Source organism: Phyllostomus discolor, chromosome 5 (assembly GCF_004126475.2).
Source record: "Phyllostomus discolor isolate MPI-MPIP mPhyDis1 chromosome 5, mPhyDis1.pri.v3, whole genome shotgun sequence".
NCBI classification, from domain to species: domain Eukaryota; kingdom Metazoa; phylum Chordata; class Mammalia; order Chiroptera; family Phyllostomidae; genus Phyllostomus; species Phyllostomus discolor.
In genome coordinates this window covers 115,699,561-115,716,654 of record NC_040907.2, presented here as the reverse complement: position 1 = coordinate 115,716,654, position 17,094 = coordinate 115,699,561, and the positions used below count along the sequence as shown (strand labels likewise).

The window sequence follows — 17,094 nt, the reverse complement described above, 5'->3', positions numbered from 1 at the left end:
GAAAATGACAAAACAGTAATTTACAGAAAGCCTAGATAAGATTTTCAATCACCTTGTGCAGCAGACAGAGAAGTGTATGCTAAGGATCAAAAGTATGTGGTGTTCAAAAGAAAAGAAACAAAAACACAAATGCAAACCTGGCTTAGCAAAGGGGCCACGCCAGAGAGGAATGTAAAAGAATGATGAATGTCCCAGGAATTAAGATCAGGAACCTGTGTCTTGCACAGACTGGGTCTTGCTCAGGCTTATAAAAGATTCTGCAGTAGCAGTTACAGAATCTGTGTGACTTTCTGGCACAGAGAAGTATTGCATTTGAATTGAAATAATGCATGCCCAAGAATCAATTTGAAAAATTTTCCAGGTGTGATGCTTTGAAATGTTTTGTTTTATTATTTTTAATAATTAAAACAAAGACTGCCTATGTTCTCATCATTGGAACTTTGTACAGATGAAAGCCTAGCAGGGCACACAGGATGAAAAAGCTTAGTTAGGGGACAAGGGATCAGAGATTCCTCCTTAAAGCAGACTCTCTCCCCTGCTTTCCTTTTCTGGTTTTCTTCCTCTGCTTCTCTCCCCTGGTCTCCATTTTTTATTTTATTTTATTTTATTTTATTTTATTTTATTTTATTTTATTTTATTTTATTTTATTTTTATATTTTTACTACAGATCTCAAATGTTATTTATGTTATTTTTTTCTAGCTAACTTTTTTATTGTTGTTTAAGTACAGTTGTCTTCATTTTCTCACTACCACTTTTTAAAATCTTGCTTTTCCTTCTATGTTATAGTAGTTGACTGTGCCACCTCACTAAGTTGTCTGTAATTTGTAAATGGCAAATGATTTTGAGTTGACTTGATAAAATATGTTCTCTCTGGTCTTAATGGATGAAGTAGATGAGCTGAATTTCATTCTTTCCCTTCTCCTCTTCTCTCTATGTGATTCAATGAATTCTACTTAGTTTTTTCTTGACCTATGATGATCACTCTCATGTGAAAGAAAGCTGCCTAATGTAATTTCTCAGTGAACAGGCTCTGTTCAGAGGATCTGGTGTCACACACTGGCTTACCACTGAAGGGAGTTTGGACAAACTTGTGAATCTGTATGACTTCATTATTTCTCATTTGTACAAAGGGAATTTAAATGATGTTTTAATTTGAATATATACCTAGACTGGAATTTTTGAATCATATGGTAGTTCTATTTTTTTTTTCTATTTTTTACTTTAATCATTGCTCAAGTACAGTTTTCTCCCTTTCACTCCCATTCCAGCCCACCCACCCAACCCTCCCCACTTCCCTCCCATTACACCTCTCCCCCTAGTTTTTGTCCATGTGTCCTTTAAATTTGTTCCTGTAAACCCTACCCATTCTCCCCTGAAATTCCCTCTTCTCTCCCCTCTGGTCACTGTCACTCTGTCCTCTATTTCAGTGTCTTTGGTTATATTTGTTGTTTATTTGTTTTGCTGTTCATGTTCCTGTTAAAGGGGAGATCATATGGTATTTGTCTTTCACTGCCTGGGTTATTTCACTTAGCATAATACTTTCCAACTCCATCCAAGCTGTTGTGAAGGGTAGGAGCTCTTTCTTTCTTTCTGCTGCATAGAATTCCATTGTGTAAATTTACCATAGTTTTTTGATCCATTCATTTACTGATGGGCATCTAGGTAGCTTCCAGCACTTGTCTATTGTAAATTGTGCTGCTATGAACATTGGGGTGCAAAGGTTCTTTTGGATTGGTGTTTTAGTGTTCTTAGGATAGAGTCCCAGCAGTGGAATTGCTGGGTCAAAAGGGGGATTCATTTTTAGTTTTCTGAGGAAGTTCCATACTGCTTTGCATAGTGGTTGTACCAGTCTACAGTCCCACCAACAGTGCACTAGGGACCTCTTTTCTCCACAACCTCTCCAACACTTGTTGTTGCTTTGTTTATGATGGCCATTCTGACTGGTGTGAAGTGGTATCTCATTGTGGTTTTAATTTGCATCTCTCTGATAGCTAGCAATATTGAACATCGTTTCATGTGTCTTTGGATCTTCTGTATGTCCTCCTTGGAGAAGTGTCTGTTCAAGTCCTTTGTCCATTTTTTAATTGGATTTCTTGTCTTCTTAGAGTATAGTCATGTAAGTTCTTTATATATTTTGGAGATTAAACCCTTGTCTGAGGTATCATTGGCAAATATGTTTTCCCATACAGTTGGTTTTCTTTTAATTTTGATACTGTTTTCGTTAGCTGTACAGAAGATTTTAATTTTCATGAGGTCCCTTTTGTTCATTCTTTCCTTTATGTCCCTTGCTCTAGGGGACAAGTCAGTAAAAAAGTTTCTGTGTGAAATATCTGAGATTTTCCTACCTACGTTCTCCTCTAGGACTTTAATGGTGTCACGTTTTATATTTAAGTATTTTATCCACCTTGAATTTATTTTTGTATATGGTGTAAGTTAGTGCTCAGGTTTCATTTTTTTGCATGAGGCTGTCCAGTTCTCTCAACACCATTTGTTGAAGAGGCTCTTTTTACTCCATTTGATGTTGCTGCCTCCTTTGTCAAATATTAATTGACCATAGAGACTTGGGTTTATTCCTGGGCTCTCTGTTCTATTCCATTGGTCCATGTGCCTGTTTTTATGCCAGTACCAGGCTGTTTTGATTACAGTGGCCTTGTAGTATAGGTTAGTGTCAGGTATTGTGATCCCTCCTACTTTACTCTTTTTTCTCAAAATTGCAGCAGCCATTTGGGGTCATTTATGGTTCCATATAAATTTTTGAAGTGTTTATTCTATGTCTGTGAAATAAGCCACTGGTACTTTAATAGGAATTGCATTGAATCTGTAAATTGCTTTGGGTAGTATGGACATTTTGATGATATTAATTCTTCCAATCCATGAACATGGTATATGTTCCCATTTGTTTGTGTCTTCCTTGATTTCTTTCTTCAGTGTTATGTAGTTTTCTGAATACAGGTCTTTTACCTCTTCGGTTTGGTTTATTCCTAGATATTTTATTTTTCTTTTTGCTATTTCAAATGGGATTTTTTCCTTGATCTCTGTTTCTGCTGTTTCATTGTTGGTGTACAGAAATGCCTTTGATTTCTGGATATTGACTTTGTATCCCACTGTTTTGCCAAATTCATTTATTAGGTCAAGCAGTTTTTTGGTGGAGTCTATAGGATTTTCTATGTACACTATCATGTCATCTGCAAACAGTGACAGTTTTGTTTCCTCCTTTCTGATTTGGATGCCTTTTATTTCTTTTTCTTGTCTGATCTCTGTGGATAAAACTCCCAGTACAATATTGAATAGAAGTGGTGAAAGTGGACAGCCTTGTTTTGTTCCTGACCTTAGCAGAAAAGATTTTAATTTTTGCCCATTGAGTATGATGTTGGCTGTAGGTCTCTCATATATGGCCTTTATTATGTTGAGGAATGCTCCCTCTATTCCCACTTTGCCGAGTATTTTTATCATGAATGGATGCTGTACCTTATCAAATGCTTTTTCTGCATCTATTGATATGATCATGTGGTTTTTGTCTTTGCTTTTGTTTATGCGATGTATTAGATTTACTGACTTGCAAATATTGTACATCCTTGCATTCCTGGAATGAATCCCACTTGATCGTGGTATATGATCTTGTTAATGTATTGTTGGATGTGGTTTCCCAGTATTTTGTTGAGGATTTTAGTGTCGACGTTCATCAGTGATATTGGCCTGAAGTTTTCTTTGTTCTGTCTTTATCTGGTTTTGGAATTAGGATGATGCTGGTCTCATAAAAAGAGTTTGGGAGTCTGCCATCTTTTTGGATTTTTTGGATTAGTCTGTGAAGGATAGGGGTTAGCTCTTCCTTAAATGCTTTGTAGAATTCTCCTGTGAAACCATCTGGCCCAGGGCTTTTGTGTGTTGGGAGTTTTTTGATTACTGCTTCAATTTCTTTTGTTGTTATTGGTCTGTTCAGACTTTCTGCTTCTTTTTCATTGAGTTTTGGAAGATTATATTTTTCTAGAAATTTGTCCATTTCACCTAGGTTTTCAAATTTCTTGGCATACAGTTCTTTGTAGTAATTTTTTACAATCCTTTGTATTTCTGTGGTATCTATTGTAATCTCTCCTCTTTCATTTCTGATTGTGTTTATTTGGGTCTTTTCTCTTTTTTTCTTGATGAGTATGCTTAAAGGCTTGTCAATTTTGTTTATCTTTTCAAAGAACCTGTTCCTGGATTCATTGATCCTTAGAATTGTGCTTTTAGCCTCTATGTCATTTAATTCTGCTCTGATATAGGTTATTTCCTTTCCTCTGCTTGCTCTGGGCTGTCCTTTTTGTTGTTCCTTGAGTTCTTGTAGACATAGGGTTAGGTTGTTTGTTTGGAATGTTTCTAACTTTTTTCGTGGGCCTGTATCACAATGAACCTCCCTCTCAGGACTGCCTTGGCTGTGTCCCATAAGTTTTGGGTAGTTGTGAGTTCATTTTCATTTGTTTCCAGAAACCTTTTGATTTCTTCCCTAATTTCATTCTTGACCCATTCATTGTTTAATAGCATGTCATTTAATCTCCATGATTTTGAGTGTTTGGGGATTTTTTTTTTTCCTTGGGGTTGGTTTCTAGCTTGAGTCCCTTGTGGTCAGAGAAAATGCTTGGTATGATTTCAATTTTCTTGAAATTCTTGAGGCTTGTTTTGTGTCCTATCATGTGGTCAATCTTTGAAAATGTTCTGTGTACATTTGAAAAGAATGTATATTTAGCTTCTTTTGGATGGAGGGCTCTGTATATATCAGTAAAGTCCATTTCATCAAGGGTATTGTTCAATGCCACAATATCTTTGTTGATATTTTGTTTGGAAGATCTGTCTATTTTTGATAGTGGGGTGTCAAAATCCCCCACTATAATTGTGTTGCTGCCCATATCTTTCTTGAAGTCCTCTAAGATTTTCTTTATGTATTTGGGTGGTTCTATGTTGGGTGCATATATATTTACAATTTTCATGTCTTCTTGATGGATTCTTCCCTTGAGTATTATGAAGTGACCTGGGTCTCTCTTTATGGACCTTTTTTAGAAATCTATTTTGTCTGATATGAGTATTGCTACCCCGTTTTTTTTTCCTGTCCATTTTCTTGGGAGATTTGTTTCCAGCCCTTCACTTTCAGCCTGTGCAGGTCATTTATCCTGAGGTGGGTCTCTTGTAGGCGGCATATGTGTGGGTCATTTTTTCTTATCCATTCAGCTATTCTATGTCTTCTGATTGGAGCATGTAATCCATTTACGTTTAAGGTTATTATTGATAGGTACTTATTCATTGTCTTTTATGTACATGTGTTCCTCTTTCTTTCTCTCTTTTCCTTCCCTTCCTTAAAGCAGTCCCTTTAGAATGTCTTGCAGAGCTGGTTTGGTCGAGGTGTATTCTTTTAGACTTCTTTTGTCTGGGAAGCTTGTTATTTGGACTTCTATTTTGATTGAGAGCCTTGCTGGATAAAGTAGCCTTGGCTACAGACCTCTGGTTCTCAATACTTGGAGTATTTCTTGCCATTCTCTTCTGGCTTGAAGTGTTTCCATTGAGAAGTCAGCTGTTAGCCTTATTGGGGCTCCCTTGTATGTTACTTCCTGTTTCTCCCTTGCTGCCTTTAATATTCTCTCTTTGTCTTGAAATTTTGCCATTTTAATTATGATGTGTCTTGAGGTAGGCCTCTTTGGGTTCCTCTTGATTGGGACTCTCTGTGTTTCCTGGATTTGTGTGACTTTTTCTCTCATCAAATTAGGGAAGTTTTCCTTCATTACTTTTTCAAATAGGTGTTCTATCCCTTGCTCTTCTTCTTCTCCTTCTGGTATCCCTATTATATGGATATTATTATGTTTCATATTGTCTTGCATTTCTCTTAATTTCTCTTCATTCTTTCTGCGCCTCTTTTTCTTTTCTTGCTCTTTCTGGGTGTTGTTTTCTACTTTGTCCTCTAGCTCACTAATCCAATCTTCTGCTTCATCAATTCTGCTTTTCATTCCTTCTACTGTGTTCTTCATTTTAGAAATTGTATTCTTCATTTCCTCTTGGCCCTTGCTGAGAGTTTCTATTTTCTTTATCATGTTTATATAGTTTGCAGTGAGATTGTTGTAGCTTCCCTCTAGTTTCTGATAGCTCATTGTGAGTTCATTGAACTTCCTGATAATCATTGCTTTGAACTCAGTATCTGATAGTTGATTTGCCTCTATTTCATTTAGCATTTTTCCTGAGGCTTCCTTGTTTCCCTTCAGTTGGGATTGTTTCTTTGTTTTCTCATTGTTCATGGGCTTCTTCTTGTCAGCCTCTGTTTCTTAAACTGATCTGTTCTGGTTCCCTGTAATTATGATGTGAACTTCTGTGGTAGAATACTTGTGAGATTCAGTGGTGCAGTCTCATTCGTGTATCCTGGTGTTCACGACTTCCCCCTACTCTTTTTTGTGATCAGTTGGAAGCGTAAGGCAAAATGCTTTAAGACAGAGAGACAGTATACTATGATATTTACATTAGCAGCCAGTAGAGAAAAGATGGGTTATCCTTTGGCTCCTTACAGTTTTAACCATGATCCTTCACCCCACTATCCACGTTTTAGAAAGGATGGAAAGAAGGTAAGACTCTTATCGGGGACGAGAGGATTGTTAGTTGGATCTAGAAAGCTGTGAGGCTGTGGGAGGTCAGAATCTAAGGTAGGGTTGGAATAAAGATTAGTAAATAGGAGTAGTGTGTAAAAGAATAGAGACAACCCCCACAATAGTATAGTTCAGAAAATTGCAAAGTGGGCTGAGATCAGGTAGGGGTATTGAGTAGTATTTACAATTTTATGGACTAGGTCTTATTAACCTAATAGTAAAGTGACAGTCTTGTGTCAGAATGGATGAGATTTAGATAACAAGAATAAATGGTATAGAACATTGAGAGGTGTATTAATGGAACACAGATGAAGGATAATAAATTATCATCACAGTATGACTGAGATACCTGGAGGAACCTATCAAATGACAGTATAACCAGCCAAGCAAAGAAGATTATACAGAAAGAAAAAGAATACCAAAATACTATTAAAATTAAAAAATGTTGCAAAAGTGAGAAAAAGATAATACAAATTTACAGTAACTTGCAAGATAAAAAAAAAGCAGAAGATCGAGTGCAGGAGAGATAAATTTGGAGTGGAAGGAATAATACTAGGATGAATGGGAGAGAAACATAAAGGATTGAGAGATATAAAAATAATAATAATTGAAAAATAACATGTTAGTTAAAACACAAGATAAAATCAATCAACCAACCACAGCCACAAAAACAAAACAAAACAAAACAAAACAAAACAAAACAAAACAAAACAAAACAAAACAACCTTCTTGTTGGTTTCTAACTGGCCAGATGAGTTTTTCTGATCTTGCTGGCTTCAGCTGGCTGAGGGACCTTTGAAATGATTATCACTCTTCCCAGCCAAATCTCAGTAAGTCTCTCAGGTACCCTGGGCCCTCCCAAGCACACCCACTCTCTGGAGCTCACTGCTGTGTTCTTCTAGGCTCTGGGGGTCCCTGCAGGGTTCCATCTCTATGATCTCAGGAGGCACCCGAGATGTTTTGGGATTCACTGTGCCCTCTCTGTGAATTGTAAAAGGGCACGCCCATCCACCAAATTTTTGAGTTTCAGGCTCTAGGAATGCCCTAAGCACTGAGTCCCTTCTGGGTTCACAGTGAGAGAGTCAGGATTCCCAATGGGGTGCGTGCTTCCACAGTTCAACACAGCAGGCTCCAGAAACCTGAGAATGCCCACGCCCTTTCCTGGATCGCGGCTTCGATGTCTGGGTTTTCCACCGATCCACACTCCCACCGGGCTAGGGGTGCAGGTGCTCTTCCAGGCCGCCCCTAGTCATGCCGGCTGGAGGCACTAACTTCTCCCATGGCTCTGGGTGGGTGTTCACAGACCCTGGGTGATTTTTCCCCCCTAGTCCAACTGGCCTCTCTGTGCCTTTAAGCAACAAGTTCTCCCCTGGTGTTGCCCAACCCCCATATTTGTGGGAGGGAGCAGCGACTCCCCTCTCCCAGGAGCCCTGAGGTAGACCTGGGAGCACCAGCCCTGGGGACTATAACCCCCCTGGTCCCTGAGCTGATCCCTGGGTCCCTTTTTTTCCTGAAGCAGTCTCCTTACCATCTGGTTTTTCAATGACCGCAATACTTTTTGATGTCCTGCTTTCAAAAATGATTCGGTAACCTAGGCCACTTGCTCTGTTTCTCCACCAATCCGCGAGTCTCCCTCCTCTTCACAGAAGCCAAGAAACACACTGCCTAGAGTAAAGCTGCCATATTTTCTCCATCTGTATTTTTTAATTTCAGTTTTACTGAAGTGTAATTAACAAAGTTGTAGGATATTTAAAGTATACATGTATTGATTTGATATACATTTGAAGGGATTTCCCCATCTAATTAATTAACACACCCATTACTTTACGTACTTATTTCTTTTTTGTGTGTGTGAGAATATTTGGACTGATGCAGGCTCACTTATTTATTGATTGATTTTTTGCTTTTGTTGCTTGTGTTTTTGTTGTCAAACCCAAAAACTCATTGACAAGACTAATGTGAAGGACATTTTTCCTTGTATTTTTCCTAGGAGTTTTATGGTTTCAGATCTTAATTTCGAGTCTTTAACCCATTTCAGGTTACTTTTTAGGAGTGATGTAATCTAAGGGTCCAATTTTATTTTCCGCCTTTGGTTATCCAGTTTTCCTACCACCATTTATTGAAGAAACTGTCCTTTCTACATTAAGTATTCTTGACTACCCTATCAAATATTAGTTGGACCTATTAGTAGGGTTGATTTCTGGACTCTCTGCTACATTACAACCTCTGTTTGACCCTCAGTTTTGTAGATCACCTCTCAGTACCCTGGGGAAATGGGCATCATTGGCCCCTGAGGAAGCCAGGTGCTCACCCACAAGTTCTTATGTTCCTCTGTGGAAGAAATCAGGGGTCCAAGAAGATCTCTCTTGGTTCTGAGCTGTGTTACTTTGAGGGAGGGGTAATGTACAAAGGTGAACTGTTCTACTTATCCTTTCCAATGTATCAAAACTGTTTTTTTTTTCTTCAGCAGTATGTTGGAACTTCTCTGCTGGACTTCTAGACTTACACAAAGGCTCTTGGTTGATTATCTGACAGTGTTTCTCAGGAGTTGCTGGACTCTGACTGGGGGGGGGTATAGCTGGTTCAAAGGTCACTGCAGAGTCCACAGTTGAATCAAGGTCTTTATGCCTTTTATGCTACATGTGGGCATATGACACTCCTCCCAGGTCTCTTGGCATATGGTTCTAGATGCCACAGTTTCACAAAGACACTTTTGTCTATGAATGGATGACAAATTTTTTGAGAAGGGGTACAATAAGGTATGTCATATTTGGCTATCATGCTGACATCATTAGCCACTTGGTTTTAAAAAATAGGTATAATACACTGCAGAGAATTGAGACTGCTCTTTAAGAAGTAGTTATTATATTGGTGAAATATCACTAATCTCCTGCTAACATCTCATATATTACTGTAAATATGAAAAAGATATAAGGAAATGCCATAAGCACTCTCCGTTGGGCCCTAGGCATCAGCAGCTCTCATTCATCCGTGTAAGTGCTAATTACAAATATATAATAATAGAAATACGATGGCCTTATGGTAACATGTACTTGCTATGTTGCTGTCTTATTTAGGGTAGAAGACTGACATATCATCAAAGGTTGTAGGAGACAGAGCCTATTCACTAAAGCAGCAATTTTCAACCAGTTTGCCATACGAATTTTAAAACCATGTAATACCTGATGACTTATTCAGGGATGCTGACCTCTTTTCTCTTAGACTGTCAAATAAAAAAATGACAACAGCCAACATAACAATAGCCATCTGCTGTAAAATAAATCAAAATTATACCTATGTTTTGTCACATTGGCACAAAATATAATTTCTGGTATGCTACAGAATTTTAGTAGTTAGTTTATGTGTGCCATGAGATGAAAAAGTTTGAAAAGTGCTGCAATAGAGCAATATTCCATGTTTTGTTGCCTGAGGCAGTCTATGATTTTGTTTCAAGATTATGCAACTATTTATTTAATTAAAATGATATTGACTAGTGACCCAAGACCATGTAGCCTTATTTAAAATGTCTGTAAGCATATGTATTTAATTCCTAATATTTTTATTTCTTATATTTATAAAAATAATAAAAGCATGCTATAGGAGAAGTAGAGAGCACAGAAATGTGCAGGAAACAAGGCAGCAGTATCCTGTCTCTGAATCTCAGCTGCTACTGTCTTTATATTTATGTAGATTATTTTTACTATAAAATTAATTGGTTATTTTCTGAATTATATAATGATAATAGTTCAATAGAGAAAAATCTTTGAATGCCTAAATGTGGGGTAAGTGATATAGCTCCATATTGAGGCAGAGGCGTCTCTTCGTTTATAGGATTTGGCCATTTCCATTTTGGTAAAGCTGGAGAGAATAGTAACTGGGATTAGAAGCTTGTTCACAGATTGTCTTCTGTATTAATTTGGACATGAAACATTTAAAACAAAATTTAATTTTTTGAATTCTCAAAAAGGAATAAAATATTAATTTCTTACACTTAAATAGATTCTTTATAAAGTTTTCATTAATTTTGTCCACAACTATTCATTGTGTCCTTCTTTCTTTAAAATCAGATATACTTACATCCCAAAATCAGCTTTGCACCTCACCAACTGGGTTGCAGGGCCAAGGAACATAATCCATCTAAGTCTCATTTTCCCCATCTAAAAACTATTGAATTAATTTGTTCCTCAGATGATGTAAGCCTTATGCAAAATTATCTGTGTGAAGTGCCTGGCAATAGTAGATACTCAGTAACCATTTACCAGCTTCTCTTCCCCTTAATTAACATCAATATTATCTTATATTTATACTGCCATTGTATTTTGTGAAGTGTCCTATTATTAATATATCACTTGGGTAAACATGGCCATAAAGAGGTCTATAAAAAAGAAATTTCTAATAAAATTCCAGAATTTGGAATTATTGGAATTTATTCCTTCACTCAAACTTTAGCTCCTATTATGTCTACCTACCAGAATATTTTTGAAAAATATCCATGATGTTTAATATCAGGTTGGTATGTTTAAGATGTCTATTGCTTTTACTGTTTATTACAGTTTAGTGGCTGTTATGGGTATGATCATCAGCATGAATTTAAAATATAAATAAACATCCCATGAGAAGAAATTATTTAGAACTTCATAGTAAGTAGTTCATACATGGGGTTTAACATGACAATGATGTTGCTTATATATTTTTAATTTATTCCTTGATTTTCTTCAGTTTACTTTGTTACTGTATTGGCAGAAAGCCCTGTCTGCAGTAATGACAGTGATTTAATGGTCATTATGAAGTTGTTTGACATTCTGGTGATTTGTGTCAAGGGAAATTGACTTTGGGTATTTTGGGGATGTACTATTAAGCACTGCTAAGGCCATTTAGAATAGAGTTTACAGGGATGAGAAGTATATTTCCTCATTGTAATTTATCATCCAGTAATAATGGTGAATGTTGCAAGTCAAAATTTAAGGCCAAATGTAACTCAAGAGTGAGTTGACTAATGGCTATCTTGCTCTTGAAGAAAGTATATTGCTTTTGCATTTAACCAAACAGTAATTTAAAAGTATAAAAAGCTGTTTAATAGCTACAAATCATATCCCAAAAAGACTGTTCGATATGCAGTACAAAATGAGCCACAAAAAGAGGCTGCTGACATATTAAAGGAAATAACTATCATTTTTTCTTGTAACTCTCTTGTCTAAAGTCAAGGTCATAATAATCACAGGTTATAGGTTTGTATCTAAGGAAATCTATTTTGAAAAATAAGGCTATTCATAAATTAACCCTGAGGTCATCTAATACACTATGGCATCCATTTGGCAAATCTATCAAGTCCCAATTCCAGGAAGTTGGGAGGTCTGTTGAGGAGAAAGTGATTGTTAACTGGGAAGGAAGGGAGAATCCACACAGAAGTGAGACAAGGAATAGTACATAGATAAGATGACAGAAGTGAATATTGTTAGCAAAATATATGTAGTGTGACTATAAAGTAATGGTAAAGTAGGTTTAGAAATTCCTTGCCAGGTATATCATTTGAACAAAAGTCTGTGTTCTAGGAAATAGAGAAGCTGGAATATAGATCTTCCAGTTTTATTGTTTTAAGTTTTTTAAGAATCCAAGCATTTTTGAGTCATGTTTAGAGTGAAAGAGAAAGTCATGCCATGGTACTGTTGTTGCTTGAGGGAGGGTAAAAATCTCTAACCTTTGTGACCATTGTGATTGTCACAATCAACAACTTTTGCTTAGGCAGTTTAGAAAATGTGATCTCCATTTACCAGAATGAGAGTATTTTGTCTTGCTGGATGGCAATTGAGTTATGGTAAGAAAAATAGGCCAAAATTAATTTAAAAAGGAATTCAGCTGTATTTATAAACTATCATTTTATTCCTTAGTTTTTTATAAAGGAAAGTGGCTTAATATAATGCTTGCCTATTGACATATTAATTTTCCATTAAGAAAAGAGTTAAATATGTCTTCTCAAAAATTATTCTAAATTTAATTGTCATTGAAATGTTTGGCTAACATATTTGGCCTTGGTTTTTAACTACCTGTAGACTCCTGTAGACATGTCTATGATATCCATTAGAGAGTGCATGGACTTGATTTTCCAGGTGGTGTTTCATGGTGAGTGTCTGTGAAAGCATATTTGTGTGTTGGTGTGTGTGTACCTGTGTATGTTGTACTTAAAATACTAACAAAAAAAAAAGATGATCCTTCAAGAGAGGTATTTATGGTGTTAAAATCTCTAATATTTTCACAAAGTTCATCTGTTTGGACAAAATACATGTATATTATTCAGTAAAATGGTTTAACTATTGAGTTTAATGAGACTATAGATGACGTCAATTGTGAATGGAGATTTTGCAAAATTATTGTCAAATCAGCTCTCCTATTACATTGTTTTGAGATCATTCCTTTGGGCTTACATACTTTTTCTTAACATGTAGATAAAATGTCACAAATGCTTGGTTTTGAAATCTTGAGAGATGTGGCATATTATTTTTATGGGCATTGAATAGCTCTTTTTAAAACCACTCTCACTGGGTTAAAATAAGAGTTTTTTTCAATTTGATTATTTGTACACTGGAAATGAAATCTCTTGTGAAGATTTTTTTACTCACTCAAGTTTTTCATTCTGGTGGAGGTGTGAAAAATGCATGACAAGAATTTTATTTAATTGGTGCATGAGAAGTGAGGAACAAGGGGAAAACAAGAGTCTTTGGCTGAAGATTTTTTCTTAGGCTTCAAATGTTATTTCTTTTTTATTTTCCTCTGAGAATTGGGAGGAAGGAAAAAATGTAGAACAATAGGAATGCCAGCAATGAAAATCATGATTTGATTTAATCTAACAGTGTAGAGACTTCCATGAAGGCTATGAGCTACCAAACAAGTGTATCACTTGTGAGTTCCATTGCTGACTGCACAACTTCGGCGGCTGGACTCAATGACACACATGTAAGTGATAGGCTACATGAGGAATGGTTCTCCATTTCTCAGAAAATTAGCTTGCCACCTAAAGTCATTCATGATCCAACCACTGACTGCTACTCCAGCCTCTTTTTCCCTCACTCTCTTAGTCCCCCTACTACATGTAACTTTCAATTTCCTGAATGTTTACTAGTTCTTCTGTAAATAGTATTCTGTTTGCTTGACATACTTTTTTTTTTTCTGTTGGTCTATCTTTTGGACTCATCCTTCAACATTCAGTTCCAGGACCCCTTTATTTCTTTATAATCTCCCTCTGAGTTATCTGGATGACTACCCCCTCTATTCTCTCATAATAATCTGGGTTCATTTCAGCCATAGTTCTTTGTACAGGGTATTTTACTGTCTTCTATTACTTCTGTCTTACTTCTCTGGTTCTAAGATTAACCTGAAAGAGCCTGAGAAATAGAAGCCATGCTGTATGAGGTTGTTAACCCCATAGCATCTGGCACTATCCCCAGCACATAGTAGATGCACAATAAATTTTGATTGAATTTAATTTTTAAGATGGGATGCATAAAAAAAGAAAGAGAAAGATTGACCTATTTGGTTTTTGAAAGCTATTGTCCTGAGTTTTCTAGAAAGTGTTAAAAATACAAGTAAAAGCAGGTCACTTTTCTAAATGCACTAGAAAGGGAAAAGATACATGATTAACTTAAGTATAAATCTGTTATGTATGAGTGCTGTCAAAGGGCATGTGGAAATGGTCTTGGGAGTTAATTGCAAGGTAAAGTTCCAATTTTATTTCACTGAGAGGTGGTGAGAAGGCTTTATGAATAAAACAACATTTGAACTGAACCTCTTGAGTGGACATTTATTGTGCTCATAGAGTTTGCAAGAATTTAAGCTCTAGATTTCCACATAGGTTGACAAGTATGAATGTTATTAGCTTTTGAAAAAATAATAATGTAACAAATCATATTTTACCCCCTAAATATCTGAGGATCATATAAGTACCTAACACTGATTATTTGAAAGAACATAATGTTCTTCCTCTGATGCCTTGTCCCCAAGCACTGCTTTAACTCCTCATTTTACTAATCATTTGAGAGAGAAGATAAACTCAGTTTGGAGGTTGGGAAGGAAATCACAAGTACAAGTAGCAACCAGAGTTGAAATTATGAAGGGTCCTGGTTAAAGTTATAGGATAATGAATGCTTTGTCAGGGATTCAAAAATTGGAAAACACCAGTAAAGAAGTACAGTTTTCTGTGTGTATCCTGAAACAAAGCAATAAGAAATGGGACCATAACTGAGGAAAACACTACTATCAATTTGAATAACTCAGGGAAGAGCCAAGTACTTGATTGTAAATGCAGGTATTTTCTAAAACATGGATTATTGAAGAGAATGATTTAAGGATGAAGACCAAAATTCAATCAGTCCTCAGTTAGTGCAGGTGGTGGTATAAAAACCGTTTTAATGTCTGATCCAAATATTGGCATTTGAATGGATGGGAAGACTTGCAAAGGGCCTGAGAGAGCATGAAAATCTATATTCATCAAGGAAATATGAACTAGAACAAATATCATCTGGCAAAATTTAAAAACATGTATAGTATCTGCAGTCCTGTGTGGTGTGGAAAAGTACACATTATAATACACTGTTAGTGAGTTTAGACATTGTTAAAACTTTCTTTCTTGAATGCAAAATGGAATGTCATTTTATTTGCTGAAAAAGGATGACTAGCAGGGACAGAGTACAGGGAAGAATTAAGAAATTAAGAGTTTTGTGTCTGCTCAGGTGGGGATGTCCAACAGGCCATTGGATATATGAATTAGAGATCTAGGAAGGATTAAGAGCTGGAAGGATTAGGAGTCTCCAGCACAGAAAAAATAGTATATGTAGCTATGGGACTTTAGTTATAAGTCACTCATTGTACAATTGTGGATTATTTGTCTTTTATGTGGAATGAGCTATTCTTGGAGCTTGTATGGATGATTTGATAACACAAACAAGCCATGTGTCCCAGCATGACGGGGGTCATTTAATTAGCTTCTATGTAGAAGCACTTGTGACAGGGTAAGTCATAAAATATGTAAAACAATTGCCTCACTTTATTTTTGATATTTAGGTGGTCAGGATTTTACATATATTGACCCCAATCTTCATGGGGGCCTGTCCAAGGTAGGTAAATTCCTGCTCTGCCCCCCACAGTTTTACTAATAAAGAACCTGAAGCTCTGCGAGAGTATGTGAAATTTATGTATTCACTGGGAAGTAAATGGAGTTGATGGATGTGAAACCTGGCTGTCTCATAGAGGGCCTGTGTTCCTTTCAACTATATTTCACTACTTTTCAATAACAGGTTTGTTGTCATTAAATCCTTAGTTTCTTGACCCACACTCTCTGAATAATGATAACAACATCCCTCTAGGAAAGAAAGTATCAACTGCAATTAGTCCTATTTGATGGTTGAAAATCCCAGGTAAAAAGTGAATAATGAAGTTTGGCTGGAGAGGTGTCAGCCTGGGGGAAGCTGGTCTCTACAATACTCCTTAGATTTATATACTATAGTGCATTGATTGTTACATAAATGTATTCAAGGTCTTAATATGTTTAACTTACCCACCATTACTTTTTGGGGGGGAATATGGGCAGATTTTTATTTTATTTTATTTTATTTTATTTTATTTTATTTTATTTTATTTTATTTTATTATTTATTTTATTTTATTTTATTTATTTTACATTATTTTTATTTCAATTGTTGTTCAAGTATAGTTTTCTGCCCTTTATCCCCATCCCAGCTCACCCTCCTAGTCCTCCCCACCCCCTGCCATCTCCAACCCTCCTTGTTATTGTCCATGTGTTCTTTATACTTGTTCCTGTAAACCCTTCCCCTTTTCCCCTGAAATTCCCTACCCTCTCCCCTCTGGTCACTGTCAGCCTGCCCTCTATTTCAGTGTCTTTGGTTATACTTTGGTTGTTTATTTGTTGTGTTTATTGGGTTCCTATTAAAGGTGAGATCATATGGTATTTGTCTTTCACTGACTGGATTATTTCACTTAGCATAATGCTTTCCAGTTCCATCCATGCTGTTGCAAAGGGTAGGAGCTCCTTCTTTTTTTTCTACTGCATAGAACTCCATTGTGTAAATGTACCATAGTTTTTTGATCCATTCATTTACTGATGGGCACCTAGGTTTCTTCCAGCACTTGGCTCCTGTAAATTGTGCTGCTATGAACATTGGAGTGCATAGGTTCTTTTAGATTGGTGTTTCAGGATTTTTAGGATATAATCCTAGCAGTGGAATTGCTGGGTCAAAAGGGAGATCCATTTTTAGTTTTCTGAGAAAATTCCATACTGTTTTCCATAGTGGTTGTACCAGTCTGTAGTCCCACCAAGAGTGTACTAGGGTCCCTTTTTCTCCACAACCTCTCCAACACTTGTTACTTGTTGCTTTGTTTATGATGGCCATTCTGACTGGTGTGAAGTGATATCTCATGGTGGCTTTAATTTGCATCTCTCTGATAGCTAGCGACACAGAATCTTTTCATGTATCTCTGGATCCTC

At 36.5% G+C, this 17,094-nt stretch overlaps 1 protein-coding gene and 1 long non-coding RNA gene across 4 annotated transcripts in view; both read left to right on the top strand.

Annotated features, from left to right (window-relative positions):
* The window catches only part of NRG3 (neuregulin 3), a 1,226,667-nt gene that overhangs the window by 296,993 nt on the left and 912,580 nt on the right, over positions 1-17,094 (top strand). The window lies entirely within an intron of this gene.
* The window catches only part of LOC118500794, a 29,326-nt gene that overhangs the window by 11,869 nt on the left and 363 nt on the right, over positions 1-17,094 (top strand). The gene's annotated exons all lie outside the window — the stretch shown is intronic.